Below are 17,451 nucleotides of genomic sequence, written 5' to 3' on the forward strand. Positions count from 1 at the left end.
ACTTTACAAAAAAAAAAATCTTAGATCCTTGATGAATGATATGTTGTGTTTTGTTATTAGGTGGAGGTGATATTGGTTGGTTAACTAAAAGCCAGAATATTCTACAAAACTAATAAGTTTTTAATCTTTCAATGGACAGTGCCTTGGTCAATTGGTGACCATGCTAGTCAACAGCAGAGAAGTCCATCTGCAGTTTGGATGTCACCAGAGGATAGATCTCCTTTGAATGTAACACTTGAAAATGGACCACTCAAGCATGGATGGGTGGATTGACTATCTCCACTGATCAAAGTATGATAAATGCATAAAGTCTCTAGGGAATTCTGAGTCCATGTAATAAAACCCATTTTTTGTGGAGATGAAGATTATGGTCTAAGAAGTAGTGAAGTGATTTATCTAAAGCTAGATAACTTTTTATCATTAGTGTTGGAATTGATTCTTGGTCCTCTGTCCACAAAGTCAGGGTTATTTCCATACAAACATGCCGTTTCTGAATACATGAATCTTTATTTTGTGGAAGAGTAGGTACACATTTTCACATCCAGAGTAATTAGCAACACAATTTTCACTGTATCCCAAATTCATGAACAAGAGCTATACAATACACAATACGATTATCCTCCATGATATGTGAAAAGAAATGAATAAAGGGATGAGTTACAGAGTTTCCTTCTCAAGGCTGAAGACATTGTCAGAGGGTTGCACATGAATGTCTATAAGGCAGAACAATTTAATTATGACATAGAAAGTCCTCTGTTAAACTCACTAGTCTCTGAAATTAAGATCCATTAGGTCAATAGGTGAGAATACCTTTCACTCAAGGGAATTCTAGACAAAAAAAATGGAAAAAAACCAATCCCAGAACAGGAAACCAACCGGAGAATTCGCCAAATTAACTTTGTCTCCTTCCTTAATGAGGAAGAAAGCATAACTGAAATGGTGGTGGAACATTGAAAAATGCATCATGTTTGTTCTTGATGTTAATTTCCCTTGGACCTCTAACTGATTTAAGAGTGAAATTCTGTAGAATGGTGGTTGGTAAAGAATCAAAAGAGCTCCATCCTTGCCAGGCCCTCTCCAAGACAAGCCTGTTTTCCTGGAAAGAAACAAAAATTATGCTTAGAAATCTTCACACAATATCACAATGTCTGCCAAAGTGAAAGACTCATTGGAGCAAGACAGTGGTGCGGAAAGTAGTAAAAGAGAAAGATGTAGATGGGCAGAAATGGTGAGAACTAGTATTGTGAATTATATTTCAGCCATTAATGGTCATTATGGTCAGAGAATATTTTCTCTTCTCCATTCTTCCCATGGTAAGCCTTGTTCAGTGAACCTTTCAAGGGAGCCATTGTTCCACTAAAAGAAGGGGGGGGCAGATGATACTGTCAAGAGACTCAGCTCATCTGTTGAAGAATCTGAGAAGAAACCAGGTCATGGGCATGTTAGAAATGATAGATATTTATTCACATGGGGTGTGTATCCTCAGAACTAACAGGAGGAGACATCTAGAGGTGTGTGAGAGGGTGAACAGGGATCCTATCTTAGGTTGAGATGTGGAGATGGTGTTTCTTTATACCCATGGAAAATGGTAGGAAGTAGTCACGTTTCTTGAATTTCCCATTCTTATCCAGGAAGTGCTGAGTGTCAACCTATAAAACTGGCCAACCTGGCCAGGGTTGGGGAAACTCTTTGCTGTCCCACAAGACTGGGGAGAGCAGTGGGAAGATTGTTGTGTCCTAGAGGGAAGAAATTCCAAAGGTAAATCAGTTATCATCATGAATATCTTTCATTTGCCAGTCTCAATAACATTCATTGGCTCCTATTGTCTCTAGTACAAAAGTCACACTTCTTTGTGTATGACATATAGCGTTAAGTCCAGACATTGAGAATTTACCAAGATTCCAAACTTGCTTTCCAGATTGATTTCACCAATTTTGTCTCCATCATGCCCTTCTTGGGGTTCCATCTAAACCAGTCTAATGACTGCTCCTTACCAAAAAGTCTCTCTCATCCTCATGCCTTTATTATCGCTATGCTTCAAGTCTAAAAAGGTATTCTTAATCACTTCAGCCTTTTAGAATATATAGCTTTCTTCCCACCCCCAGCTTATAGAAAGCCTTGGTTAAGTCCCTGAGCTCTTTGTGTTCTTTCTCCCTTCAGGCCTTTGATGTACATTTCATGTCTACACCAACTACTTTGAATTCCACAGAATCAGCCCTAGTATAATGTACAGCATTTGAGGAACTAGGTTGCTTCATTTGAGTCTTTGTATCCCAAGCATGGAAGGCAGTGTATATAATGGGAGCTTTTTACAAATTTGTTAAAGTGAATTAATTCCCCATGACAGAAGTTCAGAGAATTAAATGACTACCAAATCATGCCTAAATGTGCTGTTTTCTTGTGTTACTCTGAGCAGAACCAGTATATTGTCAGTGCCATAGGTAAAACTTAAAGACTCTCAGGGTAGACGAGGTTTTCTCTTGAAGGAGTTTCTTCAGCAGGAAGCCACTCTGTCAATCAAATCACAGCTTAGGTCTGCAGGAATGAAATGATACTTTGGGTGATCTTTTCTGGTACCAAATTGGACTTTCTCCAGGAGAAGCCAAAGTCCTCAATGCTGAAAAACCCTTCAATTCCTGCCTTGTGTCAAAAACACTTGGATATGCATTTCTCAAATAAAAGGTCCTCACTGAATCCTTAATGATTTTTAATAAATGATACACTCAGGTGAGTATATTAAAGGGTAAAAATTAGGTGGAATGTTCCCTTCATTCTTTGATGAAACCTTGCTTCCCGAAACTTCAATTTCATTTAATTTCTTTCAACCTGAAGTGTAGTAATTTAGAGTCTGAAATACTAGGGTATAGTCTCAGTTTCAACATTTTAAAATGATCTTGGGTTGAGATTTAGGGTTTCCTTCCGCACAAAGGAACAGATATAATATTTACACAATTCACTTCACTGTCTAGATTGAGGAAGTGGTATACATATTTTGCAAGTACCTTTCCTTGTATACTTTCTTTCCAAAGTGTTGTTGTGGTAAATGAGAAGTAAGAAAATCAAGTTATGTTTATATTTTCTACTCATTCTTCATTTAGCACTGCAATCCAAGCGGTTGAATATGACCAAAAATAAAGCCTGAAGAAGCTCACATGAGATCATGACAATGGACCTTGATTTTCTCATTTCTAAAATGCAGTCACTGAACCACATGGCATTTACAATCTCTTCCAATACTAGGTTCCATTGTCCCATGAAGACTCACCTTGGGGAGGCCATGCTGTTGTAATTTGATGTCCTGGGTCATTGCAGGAGACAGGTTCTGAGGTGTAAAGTCAGTGTATCTTTGCACTTCATGTATAGAAGCATCCATGTAGGTCATATCTTGTCTGTCTTTTATGGAAGCAACTCAATTAAGTCCAATCACATGATCAATTTCCTCATGAATTTTTGCTGCAGGGACAAAAGCAGCAATAACCACTGAACTTCCCCTTCTCCTGGGAATGCCCAGCAGAGCTTGATTCTTATAGGATCATCCCAGGATGATTCTTATATAGGCCATTTGTAATGGAATGAAAAATAGTGTCACCCAACGTTTGCTTGAATGCCTCCAGTAACTGAAAAGTTCACTATCTCCAAGGTAGCTGCATGGGCTTTAGAAGAATTTTAATTGCTTTCAAATCGTTCCATACATGAAGCCTCCATCTGTCAGTTGTAACTTCTGTCCATGGATCCTAGTTCTATCTCTTTGGATTCCACAGAATCAGCTCTAGTATAATGTACAGCATTTGGAGAAATAGGTTGCTTCATTTGAGTCTTTGTATCCCAAGCACGGAAGGCAGTGTACATAATGGGAGCCTTTTACAAATTTGTTAAAGTGAATTGAATTCGCCATGACAGAAGTTCAGAGAATTAAATGACTATCAGATCATACCTAAATGTGCTGTTTTCTTAAATATACTGCAGCTCATCTGTATGTGATGCATGTAAATCCAAAAGGGAAAATGTGATGCCAATTCCTGAGCAAGATGCAGGGCTGGTAAAACAAGTCAGGTCTCCTAGCATGGCAATATTTGGACTTTACCTTGGATCTCAGTATATTTCAGAATGAGCAGGAGACCATGTCCTAGAGTGCTGCTGGTTGTCTCTGTTCCTGCACCAAATAAGTCTAGTGAAGTCATTTTTAGATTCTCCAATTAAATTCAGATTTTGGGTTGTTTCTTTCCTAAGAGAGATAAAAATAGATGAAAAAATGAGAGACAGAAGCAGAAGTCATTAGTTTTTATTTTATATTTTATTCATTTTTTCCCAATTACATGCAAAGATGATCATTTTTTGCAAGATTTTGAGTTTCACATCTTTCTTTCTCCCTCCCTTCATTTCCCCTTCCCCTGAAAGAAAGCAATGCAAGATGGGTTATACATGTATAACTGTGTTAAACACAGAGTCATCTGAATTATCAAAGAAGTTGGCTTATGTATTTTGCTTATTTCTCCTTCTAATGGTTTTCCCTGTTTGAATGTAATTCTTCCTTTCCTGGATATGGATGCTACTTTCCATCATAAGTCTGTTAGAATTGTCTTTGATTCTTGTACTGCTGAACTGAACGAGTCCATCATATTTGGTCCTCAGCCAATGTTGTTGTTAGTGTGGACAACATTCTTCTGGTTTTGCCAACTTCAGTCAGCGTCATTTCACGAATGTCTTAGGAAAAGTCACTAGTAACCAAATGAAGTGCACAACATTTGTCCCAGGGGCCTTCTTCACCTTTATTTCTTTATCTAAAGAGACTGGAACCTTTGCAATTCCCTCAGACTTCCACTACCCAATCATAGGCTTGCCCTTCCCATAGTCTCCTTAACCTCAAGCAATATGGTACAATGGATGGAGCACCAGACTTTGAATCAGGAAGACTTGGATTAAACTTTATCTTCAGTTAAGGGGCATGTAATTGTTCCTGGAAAATGTATTTAATTCCTTTGGGCATGTTTTCTCATTTGTAACAGTAGAGAGTAGGATGCCTTTGAACTTTCTCTTTCTTATCTATGGTACATGTGATAGGGTGCCATCCTGCTCAAGCAATTCACTGCAAACTTAACCTGGTCATTGAACCCGCATTCTGATATTTTCACCCCAAATAGAACAACATGCTAACAGAACAATAACAAAAAGAAGGAATTTTGGATTTTCACAATGGGGAGTTGAGAAAGTTATTTTCTAGTGGAGAATACTAAATTTCAAATTCTGTGCAGAAAATGAATCTGTCCAGTTGATCGGTGATTTCCTTTTCCAATCCCCCCTTAAATGTTCATCCAGCCTCAGTTTGAAAACATCCACAGATGAGGAAATTACTACCTGAAGAATTTCATTCCAGTCTTGGATTATCCCCCTCATATGGAAGTGTAGTGTGTCTCTACTTTCAAACTATTTGTTATGAGTTCTGCCTCCTGAGAGTGGGGAGCACGAGCATTCTAATCCAGATTAGAACCAGGTGGCTGCTGAGGTCCTTACATCTTTCAAAAATCTCTAAAATATGTATGTTCATAGATTTTAGAACTCGAAAGAACTTTGGAAATCATTTGGTCCAACAAATTCACTTAACAAAAAAGGAAATTGTTGACATGGAGAAGAGAAGTGATTTTTTTTCAGTGTTACATGGGGGAAAATGGAAAAGGGTTGCATGGTAGAATGACCCAAATGGGAGCAAACCTAATACCATGTTGCCTGGAACAGATTTAAAGCTATCTATGCATACAAAAAATAGCTGAGTCAAAGTTTGAATATAAGCTCATTTCTTTTGCTCAAATCAGCTAGCAGTGAAATTTGTGAGAATGAAAATAACCAACCAATCTAGAACAGGGTACAAAACAAGGACTATCGACTCTATGATTAAGAACAAATACAGAAATATAACTGATAAATGAAAAAAAACCAAAGTAGTGAGTATTATAGGACTCTAAGAAAATGAGGAACACCAAACATAGCTGATAAATGAAAATAAAACAGTGTAGTGGGAATTATAGGACTCCAAGAAAATGAGGACTCAAACATAGTTGATAAAAGAAAAAAAACTATATAGTGAGTATTATAGGATTCTCAGAAAAAGAGAAACCACAAACATAGCTGATAAATTAAAAAAAACCCAATATAGTGAGTATTATAGAACTCTCAGAAAAAGAACACCAAGAGATGGCTAGGTGTTGCAATGGATGGATTGAACATATGCTCTGGTGTCAGGGAGATCTGAGTTAAAGCCCAGCTTCAAACTTTATGATCTTTATGATCTTTATGATCAATGCTTTATGATCAAATAAGTTGCTTCACCTCTTTCTGCTTCTAAGTCCTCATCTATAAAATGGGAATATTAGCACTTACTTCGTGTTGGGAGGCACACGGGAGGTAATATTAGCAAAGTGCTTTGAAATTTTTGAAGCATGATATTCTAAAAGAGTTTCACAAAAATGAATCAGAAGGAACAAGAATGAAGAATGGCTTGTAATAACAGATCTCAAAAATGGAAAAGTGAGGAAATAGGTCATATGATGAAAAATGTGTCTAAAGTGATAGAGTCTTTTGTAGTGAAACTAGCAGATTCGGGATGAGAAACTAGAAAATTTGAAATAAAATAAAAAAATTTGTAACTATTGACTTCCTCGAAGTCAAAATAATCTTGAAGATCAGACATGAAATAATTCAAGAATCTCCCACATCAGAGATATAGAATCAATTATTCAATCCTGAACATAATACTGCAAGAATGAAAATTGCAAATTGTTAAAAAAAAAGTCGAGGTCTCATATGTATCTGTATATTTATACAAACTTATATGTATATTAATTAATTAATTAATTGTGTATACATGGACATAATTCAGAGGCTACCCAAGAGAAAGAAGCACCAAATTTAACACTTGAAAAATAACAGTAAGCAAATATTAGATTTCCAACACTAAATGAATATGCTGGATAACGAAAGCAAAAACCTTCACCTATAAAGGAAAATAACTTTGAATAGACCAGGATTATTACTGCTCTCTCAGAAATCAAAGAAGAGATTAGAAAAGAATATTAAAATTATAGAATACTGGATTATAGGAGTTAATAAGTAATCCTAAAAGTTTATTATGCATGGAATAAGATTAATTTACCACCATCACTATTGTAACAATGAATAATTTGAACAATTCATGAACACATATTAATTATATGATGAAAAATGAGTGCAGATGTCTCGTGTTGAAAAATGTTCCCTGCCTACTGAGAAAGAGTTGATCAAGTGTTTTACAGAAAGAGATACATAGTTTTGAACATAGTCACTTTGGAATTTATTTTTTCTTGATTATGTTTGTATGTTTACAGTGGTACATTTGTCTTTTCTTCATTGGGCAGCAAGCCATAGATATTTGCTAGATGAACATATAAAAGAAAGGTGGATTTAAGGAATTTCTTAAAAAGAATCCCAAAATGATTTAGATATTTGATATGAAATACTTCAAACCAGACAAGTATAAGGTAAATGAATTAATGAAAAAAGATTAAGCAATGGAATCAATATTCCTATGCTTTTATGTCAATTGGTCACTATTTTAAAAATCTACCATTGATTCAGGGCCATTGAAATAGAAATAAAAATATAGAGGCAAAAGGAACAAAGAGACAATATATCTTGTACAAGATTAAAGGAGTCTTGGTATCAAGCTGGAAAGAAATTTTCTAGTGAATATTTCAAGATTTCTATTGAGTTCTATGTTGTTTAAGATTTTTATTAGGATATTAAATCACTAAATAAATATGTAAAACAGATTATGTGCCAGAACTATTTCTAGATACTAAGATTGTAAAAGCAAACAATAAAAATAAGACAATCCCTACTCTGCAGATGTTTATATTTTACTGAAGGAATGCAGCATATTTAAAGATAAATATGTTATTCAAATGCTATTCAAATTAAATACAAAGAGAGCTTTGGGTGGGACAATTATAGCAGGAGGAATAAGGAAAGTTTACTTGAAGGTGGTAGCAGCTAAATGTGGATGGATATTAGGGTTAATCACAGTTGAGGAAAGTGGACAAAAGCATTCCAGGCAAGGAGGTCGCAAAGAGGCAAAAGATGGGATATTATGTACAAAGAATAAGAAGGAAGCCAGTTCAGCAAGAGCAAAGAGGGTGTAAGGGGGAAATCCATAACCAACCAGGAAGGAGAGGCTGGAGCCACATTATGAAGGGCATTAAACGCCAAACTGATGAATTTGTGTTATGTCTTAGAGGTCCTGAAACATCCTGATCATGGGAATTATCCAGTGAGTCTTGCACTTTATTCATGTTAACTTTATAATTTTGTGAAGAATAGGTTTAGAGTCATGTTACATGGAAAGCTGTTAGGGAAAAATTGTCATTGTCCATGTGAGAGAAGTTAAACTCTATGGTATGAATAGGGAAATAAAAGAGTTTATGATTGCCCTGAGAAGATAGGGTTGGGGAGGGCATGAAGAAATTTACTCTCTACTCCTTTCTGATATACCCCTATTAACATGAGTTATTTGGATAGTTCAGTTTCATTGGGAAAATGGACTATGTGCCAGTCTTCCCAAAATGATTGCTCCTTCTAGAGAAGGTTTAATTCATTAGATTAGATTGTGAAGGAATGAAAGAAACATTTATTAGCTTATCTTTTTATATGCCTGAATCTGTGCTAAGATCTTACAAATATAGCCTCATTTAATCTTTACAATGACTCCAAGAGGTCTATTCTATTTTTTTCCATTTTCATCTCCATTTACATAGAGTCAGGCAAATATTGAGTGACTTCCCAAGAGTCATAAAATGCCTGACTCCAGAGTTGAATACAAATCTTTCTGATTTCAGACTCAGTATTCTATCCCCACCACCACCTCACTTCCTCTATTGGTCTAAGTAGAACTACCAGACTGAAAGATGGGTAAGGATTAATGGATTGTTGGTCTGATTTTTCTGATGGCAATTCTGAGTAAATTTTCCATTTTTTTTAGGTTTTTTTTTTTTTGTAAGGCAAACGGGGTTAAGTGGCTTGCCTCAGGCCACACAGCTAGGTAATTATTAAGTCTCTGAGACTGGATTTGAACCCAGGTACTCCTGACTCCAGGGCCAGTGCTGTATCCACTACACCACCTAGCCACCCCTAAATTTTCCATTTTTGAGAAAAGAATGGGATACTGTAATGACTTTATTTATTTTCTGAATTGGTTTGTTTGTTTATGGTAAGTTTTGGTATCTTTTCCCCTTTTTCTTCTGAGCAAATAAAAGACTAACCTTCTCCTCAAATTAATTAATGCTAGTTATGCCTAATTTTTTTAAATAATAGCTACCATTTATATAATGCTTTAAGGTTTGTTGTCTATTGATATTCATTCATTCATGTCTGGTCCTTCTGAACCCATTGTATATTTTCTTGGCAAAGGTACTGGGATGCTTGACCTTTTCGTCTCCAGTGAATCCATTTGCAGACAACATTTTCAGAAGTTGCAAATGTTCACATAGCTAAAAAGTGTATGCAACTGGATTTGAACTCAGATCTGACTCCAAACCATATGCTTAATCCATTGTGCCTTCTATTACCTCTTCTTATAGTTAACAGGATGCTTTTTAAGCACAGCATTTTTACCTTCCCAATAACCTGGGAGATAAATTCTATCACCCCTATATTACAGAGGAGGAAATTGTGGCAGACAGTGGAGATATGACTTGCCCAGAGTTACAGTGCTTAGAAGTCTTTGAAGTTGCCTTTGAATTCAAGTTTTCCTGATTCCAAGTCTCATTATATAATTCATTTGTCCTGTTTAGAACTTACTTTATATGTATTTTGTTTTGCATATTATCTCTCCCATCACATTATACTCTCCTTGAGGGAAGCAACTGTCTTTTCCCCTTTCTTGAGTCCTCAGCATTTAGTAAAGCATCTGGCACACAGTAGGGGCTTAGTATTTATTAATAGACTCCTCTTATTATTCTTCAATAATTTTCACCCTACAAATGGGAAAGTTCAATTCAGCAGCTCATCAACCAGCAAGATTGAACTCTATCAATTTTATTTCCCTTACATAATTCAGATAAGGTTTATCTTCAGAACAACAGAGCCTAGTTACAAGAAAGTCAATGGCATCCTTGGAGAACATGAATACCTTACAACTCTCTGATGTTCTTGCTTCTTCTTTGAGGCATGTAACCTCTAAAAATTCTTGAAAAATCAACTTTTCTCATCGAGGAAGATGCTACCACCCTTTAAAAACGTTTTTAAAAATCAGATAGTATGTTCCTACCTTAATAATGGGAATTTTTTATGTTTTGTTTGTGGGGGGTTTTTTTTGGTATATAAAATATTGGCTACCAGTGATGCTCATTTCTAATCGTAGTATGCTTCCTCTCTTTCACTAATCTACCTGATCTATTTCTCAATTAGTAACAGCTCATTTTGAGATCTGGTACTGCTCTACTCCTTTTTTCTTCCATTTTGTTATGCTTAACCTTGAGGTTCTTGTCTTTTTTGTCCTCCAGAATAATTTTATTAATATTTTTAGAACTGTGAAATGATCTTTGGGTTTAAATGCTATTATATAAGTAAATTAATTGCAGTAGTATTACCATTTTTATATTAGTTTAGTCTAACTGTGAGCAACTAACATTCTTAAAATTATTTACATTGGTTTTCATTTCCATTAATGGAGTTTTGTAATTGTTATATTTAAACAGTTTCAATGTGCATGTTTGTAGAAAATACTGTATGTATTCTATATTTTAATGAAATTCATCTTTCCATCACTTTCTTTTCAATTTTGTTAGTATTATGCTGAAATATTGATGACTTTTAAGGTTCCTAACCAAAAAATACATTTTTTCTTTTTAAATTTTTATTTTTTAATTCTCATTTTGTACAAATGTTTTTTTTACATTAATAAAATATTCTTATTTAAGAGTAAATGAAATACCCCCTCCCCCCATGAATATAGACTTGCTTGAGCGATAAAGTAAAGGGGAGAGAAAAAAAATTAAAATAAAAAATAGTAATAATTGTAGGTATGGCCAGGTGGCGCAATGGATGAAGCACCAGCCCTGGAACCACGAGTACCCGAGCCCACATCCAGCCCTGTAGACTCAACAATCATCCAGCCATGTGACATGCAAGCCACCCGATCCCCACTGCCCTGCAAAAAAAAAAGACCCAAAATAAAATAAAATAAAATAGTAATAATAGTAGGGGTGGCTGGGTGGCAGACAGAGCATTGGCCCTTGAGCCAGGAGCACCTGGGTCCAAATCCAGCCTCAGACACCCAAAGATCACCCTGCTATGTGGCCCCAGGCAGGCCACCCAGCCCCACTTGCCCTGCACCCTCCCCCAAATAATAATAATAAAAAATGTGCTTGAGTCTTTGTTCCAACACCAACAACTCTGTCATGGGTGGATCACCTTCTTTATGGTAAGTCCGTTGTACTTGAATCAATCATAGAAGAGGACAGAGCAGATCACATTGCATGGGGCACAACCAATGATGAAGGTGGGATCTATGGGCTGACCAAATAAAGCAAAAGTTCCCCCCAATGAGGGTAAAAACAAGCTTTAAAAGAAATGTTTCCAGTCATATTGTAACTAAACATCCATCTGGATATGGTTTTTATTTCCTCTAATGGTATTGAATCTTGTTCTCCTGGACCATTTCTTTAACCCTTTAAAAAGAAACAAGATAAGTTTATAATATCTGAGTGTGAGTAGAAAGCAGGGAGTCCTATATTGCTTCAGCATCATGACCTTGTAGGTGGACTAAGACAGAAACATTTACAATGACTTCCAAAGGAAGAAGTATTTGGGATTAGGAGTGGGTGAGCAATTGGACCCCACATGCCCAGCAGGAAACAACTGAAAAAATACCTTTTGTTTTCCTGAGCTCCTCCACTAGACAGTGGGCTTCCTCTTGGACTCTCTCTTCAATGCTTCTCTTCCCCATCCCAAAGTTCTTCAGGGTTATGAGGACAAATCTTCAGATTTGCTTCCTCTCCCTCCCTGACTAAAAACAATTCTTATACTATGGAGAAGAGAACATTGGTCATTCCCTCAGTAGAGGTTTTTGACATAGTGGACATGGGGGCCACGGGGTGGGTTCTTTTTGGATTAATTCCTTGATCAAGTTTAATTTTATTCAATTCAACCAAAAATGTAATGGTAGCATGACAGATATGGAGTGCTGTTAAGTTATCTAACCATTCTGGAGAGCAATTTGAAACTATGCCCAAAGGGCCATAAAACTGTGCATACTCTTTACTTCAGCAATACAAGTGCTTGGCCTGTATCCCAAAGAGATCACAAAAAAGGGAAAAAGTTCCACATTACAATAATAGTCATAGGAGCTCCTTTTGTGGAGGTTAAAAATTGGATATTCAGGTCATAACCATTAATTGAAGAATGGCTGAATAGGTACTGACATATGAAGTATTGGAATATTACTGATTTCTATGAAATTATGAGCAGGTAAATTTCAGCAAAACCTGAAAGACTTGCATAAACTGATTCTAAGTGAAGTGAGTAGAGTAAGTAAAATATCATCCACATTAAGAGCAACTTTGTGCAATGATCATCTATGGTAGAATTAGCTTTTCTCAGCAATACAGTTATCAAAGGCAATTATAAAAGACTTATGATGGAAAATTCCATGCAAAGCTAGAATGGAATCCCAGGTTTTTCCCTATTATTCTGATTTCTCTTTCACTGCATGATTGATAAAGAAATATATGTAACATGATTTTATCTTTCCTAAAAAGACTTGCATGAATTGATGCTGAGTGAAATGAGAAGAACCAGAAGAACATTACATACATAAACACCAAAATGGGGTTATGATCAACCATGATGAGTTGTTCAGAAGCACAAAATATCATTTGTATCCAGAGAAGGAACTATGGAGTTTAAATGAAGACCAAAGTTTATCATCTTCAATTTTTAAAAGTTGTCTTTTTTATTATTTCTTTTTTTTCTCTCAAATGTGTTCTTTCTTCCTTTTGGATCAGATTCTTCTCTCACAATATGTTCAATATTGATCTATGTTTAGTATGGTGAGAAATATAGAGCCTATATCAGATTGCTTTCTGTCAGGGGGAGGAGGGAAAGAAGGGAGGGAATCAGAAAAATTGTAAAACTCAAAATCGTGTTAAAAACGATTGGCAAAAGCTACCAATGTATGCAGTTGGAAAAATAAAGAAGTAAAATATTGAAAAAAAGAAAAAATTTAAAAATGGTATTGCAATTATTACCTATATCAGATTACTTTCTCTCCTAAGGAGGAGGGAGGGAAGGGTGGGAGGAAGAAACTTTTATAAAAATGAATGTTGAAAACTATCTTTACTTGAAATTGGAAGAATAAATTAAAACTATATAGGAGAAATAAAAATACAGGGAAAGAGAAAGGGAGGGTGAAAGGGAAGTGAAAAAAGAGAAAAAAAAGGATCCAATTGGTGGCTAAAAAGGATAAATAAGGAGAAAGGATATCTTAGCTGTTTGTCCTACTTCGTTACTGGGTGAAAAAAATGAGCTCCATTTTTTAGTGAATTCTAGTAGAAGTCTATTTAAACAGAGAGATTTCAAACTCATTCCAGTTTCTACCTTCTTCAATAGTTGTCTACTCCAAAATCATATAAATAAAAAATATTATAAATGCATATATAGATACACATATACATGCATATATACATACATATATGTATATATTATAATGTGTTTGTGACAAGTTTATTTTTTTTCTGGGAAACCAGTTGTTAAGCATTTACCAGTCCACCCATTCTTCCTCCCTTTATGGAGAATTAATTAGATATATTTGCCTATAGTGAAACTGGTTGACTGACTTACCTTTTCCATTGTCGGGAAGGGTCCCTTCATTGATACAGTCATGGAAGCCTTGATGTATGTAACCAAAATGACAACATCAGCAATCTTTGAAAGGCATTTTCCAAATCCTAGGTATTGTGTAAAAAGTTTTATAAGGATTATCTCAGTTAATCCTCACAACAATCTGAGCAAGTAGTTGCTATCATTAGCTCCATTTTAAAGTTGTGAAAACTGAGCGAAATGGTCGTTAGAGGGCTTGAGAATGATCATGGAAATACCTTCCAGGCTCCACCCTATTACCATTTTGGCCTTGGTCAAGTCCCCTTTTATCCCTAGAAGTGTTTCTTTCCTGATTACTGAGATTGTTAGACTAGAAGACCTAGTTCTCAAACCCTGGACTCTTGTGCTAACTATGATTCTCTTCCCCCACCCCAATACTAATTCCTCTCCACAAAGTCTAAACTAGGAAATTTGATCATCAAGATCTGGAGAAATTTTCACCAGGTCATACACACCATGAGGGGGTAAGCAGAGCTCAGATCCTGCCTGAACTATGGACTCAATCAACCTAAGATGAACTTCTTTCTTTGTTTATAAAAGAAATGGACTCTGATGATGAATCACAGATTCATTTAAACTTGGCATGATCTGTTGAGCACATTTCAATTTCTTTAAAACTTATCTCTGAACCCAATGCAACACTGATGGGTTTTACCCAGATGCAAGATGCATGGTTCAAGGACTAGATGATGTGGATTCTGGAGGGAGCTCACTGAACATCATTTGTTTTTTTAGGATTTTGCAAGGCAAATGGGGTTAAGTGGCTTGCCCAAGGCCACACAGCTAGGTAATTCTTAAGTGTCTGAGACTGGATTTGAACCCAGGTACTCCTGACTCCAAGGCAGGTGCTTTATCCACTATGCCACCTAGCCACCCCTGAACATCATTTTTAGGGATGCACATGATCAGGAAGAGTTATTTGCCCCATGATGGTGGGGAGTCAGAAGGATTCCATATGATTGCTGAGGCCTTCCATTCAGGACAAAATGGCATTTACATGCTAAAAATTAGCATTACATTCTAAAAGCCTTGCAGAACATTCTGGACAAGATAGATTCTACTTCATTTCAATTTCTTTTATGCTGAGGTTTAGTTTAGAGGCAATTATGAGAAGAGTACATTATCATCAGACATTTAAACAGATTTAACCTTACACACAGTCATAATTAGAGCATTTATAATGTAAAATGTCCTTTGTAACAGATTTCCTGTGAGGCCAGCAATACACATGGTGAGGTGATTTGGTAATCTGGGAAGGGACTTAGAATTGAAGTCAGAGGATCCACTTTCAAATTCAAGTCTGTTGCTTACTACTTAAGAGAACTTAAGTCACTTCTTCTAACTAGTGCTTCAGTTTCTCATTTAAAAAATCTAACTATTGGCCTCAGTGTCTTCCAGTTTCCCATACAGCTTTATTAACCTATGAATTTCTTTAGCATGTTTTGTTTTCCATGATCTTTACAGTTCTTTTCCTTAGTTCTCATGAGAATTATGTGAGGTGGGTAGGGCAATGATTACTTGCCTCATTTTTCAGTTGCAAAAACCTAGACCCTGAGTGGTTTCAGTGACTTCCACAAATCTGTACAAGAGAGAGGCAGAGCAGAATTTGAACCTATTTCTTTTAATTTCATATAGCTTCATCTATAAAACTCTCCTAGATTATTCCAATTATAATTTGTCATTCTTAAAAATTAGATGTTTGATTGCATTAGGGCATGATTTCCTATTGTTAGATGTTTTCTGTCAATGCACATTGATCCTTTCCCTGAGTCATTTTGCTAGAAAACTTCTGGGGGACACAAACATGGTAAGTAATCTGTCCATGGTTACACAGCCAGTAAGTAAAATCAAGTCTTCCTGACTCCAGGGCCAACACTTTATTTACTCTATTTAACAGGAATGAAATATGAGACTGGCAGTATAGAAGAAAACAGAGAATAGCTTTGGTTGGCCAGCTGGTTACCCTGTCAATCATGGACATTGCAACAGATGTTTTGCCACTGAATATTCTGTTACAGTGCTTTGACAACAAATGATGGGAGGTGGATATTATTTATCTGAAAGAGAAAAGAAGTGACTAGTTTCAGGGTCACTGCATCCTAGAAACCAGAGATGGCATGCAAACTTGTCATTTCCACAGTTCCCAGTTGCTAATGTTGAATTGAATTGATGAATTGAATTAATTGAAATCAAAGTGCCATAGCTATAAAGGCCAGTATTCCATCTGTGCTAGAGTTACAAGAAAGTTATAATTATAATTCTGTTAATTTTCTTTAATTAACTAGTTGCTTTGGCATTTTCAAAATATTGTTGAATACTGTTATTAGTTTGTCTTTGATGGTCCCTTACGGGGAATATCGCCTTTTTATTTATCTTTATTTCCTTTTTGAAATTTTCTTTTAAGTTTTTCAGCTAACTTAATTGTAATTTTGATATGTTTAATCAAATTGTTAGGAAGGATATTTTGTTAAAGTCTTTCATGTCTTTAATTTATTTTGTTTCTTATAAGTAGTCGAATATAGAATTCAATTTTTTTAGTCAATTTGTAACTTTAATTTAATTGGATTATTTGATCCATTCTCATTGAAAGATTTGAGAATTGGTTTTGTATTTCTTCCATTTCCCTTTAGTATGTTTTCTTTTTCCTGATTAAAGTTTGCTTTTCTGATTTATAGATAATACTTTTTCCATACATTTATTTTTCCTGACATATTTTTTAAGACAACTCTGTGCCACAGACTATCTTCTCACCCTTAAATCCCTCCCTGTAATTTGTAACTCCTTTTTCTGGTTTTAGAGTTTTATTTAACTTGTTTTAGCATATTCCTTTTATGTAATAACCTAAACCTCCCATTTTTCCTTGGTTTAAAAAAGTCCCCTTTTCTTTTCTCCCTTCCAACCTCTTTTGCTAGTTTTTGGGAAAAAAATGCACTTTTTTGAAAATTTTGTATACTTTAAATACTTAAGATTTGATCTGTGCTAGAGTTGCAGGAAAGTCTATATGTATTTATAATTCAGTTTGTTTTCATTTATTAATTAATTGCTATGGCATTTGCAAAACATGTTGAATACTGATATGGACCCTTCTATAGATGCTTGCAGAGAATATTATTTCCCTATTTATCTTTACTTGCATTTTGAAATTTTTCTTTTACAGTTTTAGATAACATGATTGCAATTATTGATATTTTGGATTAAATTGCTATGTAGGATATTCTTTTCAAGTCCTTCATCCCCACCCCCCACATCTTTAGTTTTATGTTTGTTTTAAAATAGTAGATTTTAAGGTTTTTTTCAGTTTGTCATTTAATTTTATTGGATTATTTGATCCATTCTCACTTAAAGTTTTGGGAGTTGGTTTTGTATTTGTTCCATTTCTCTTTAGTATGTATGTTTTTTTTTTCCTGAGGGTTTTTCTTTTAATAGACAACACTTTCTCTTCAATTATTTTTGCTTGAAATATTTTAAGATAACTTTGATCCTATAGACTTTCTTTTCACCCTCAAATCCTCCCCTCTCATCAATATCTCCTTTTGTTGGCTTTTA

General features: G+C 35.4%; 1 long non-coding RNA gene across 2 annotated transcripts; it reads right to left on the minus strand.

Moving 5' to 3' along the window:
* Window positions 1-493: 493 nt before the first annotated feature.
* Window positions 494-14,225, minus strand: LOC141520741 (uncharacterized). 2 transcript variants are annotated; one of them, XR_012477712.1, is made up of 3 exons: window positions 13,867-14,225; window positions 3,266-4,225; window positions 494-1,736 (listed from the first exon to the last, which is right to left on the minus strand). It is a non-coding gene; the product is annotated as an uncharacterized LOC141520741 (long non-coding RNA). The 2 variants fall into 2 exon arrangements; XR_012477711.1 differs by having other exon boundaries at window positions 494-1,096; window positions 1,577-4,225.
* Between the last annotated feature and the right edge of the window lie 3,226 nt (window positions 14,226-17,451).

The sequence above is a fragment of the Macrotis lagotis genome, chromosome 4 (assembly GCF_037893015.1).
Source record: "Macrotis lagotis isolate mMagLag1 chromosome 4, bilby.v1.9.chrom.fasta, whole genome shotgun sequence".
Lineage (NCBI taxonomy): Eukaryota > Metazoa > Chordata > Mammalia > Peramelemorphia > Peramelidae > Macrotis > Macrotis lagotis.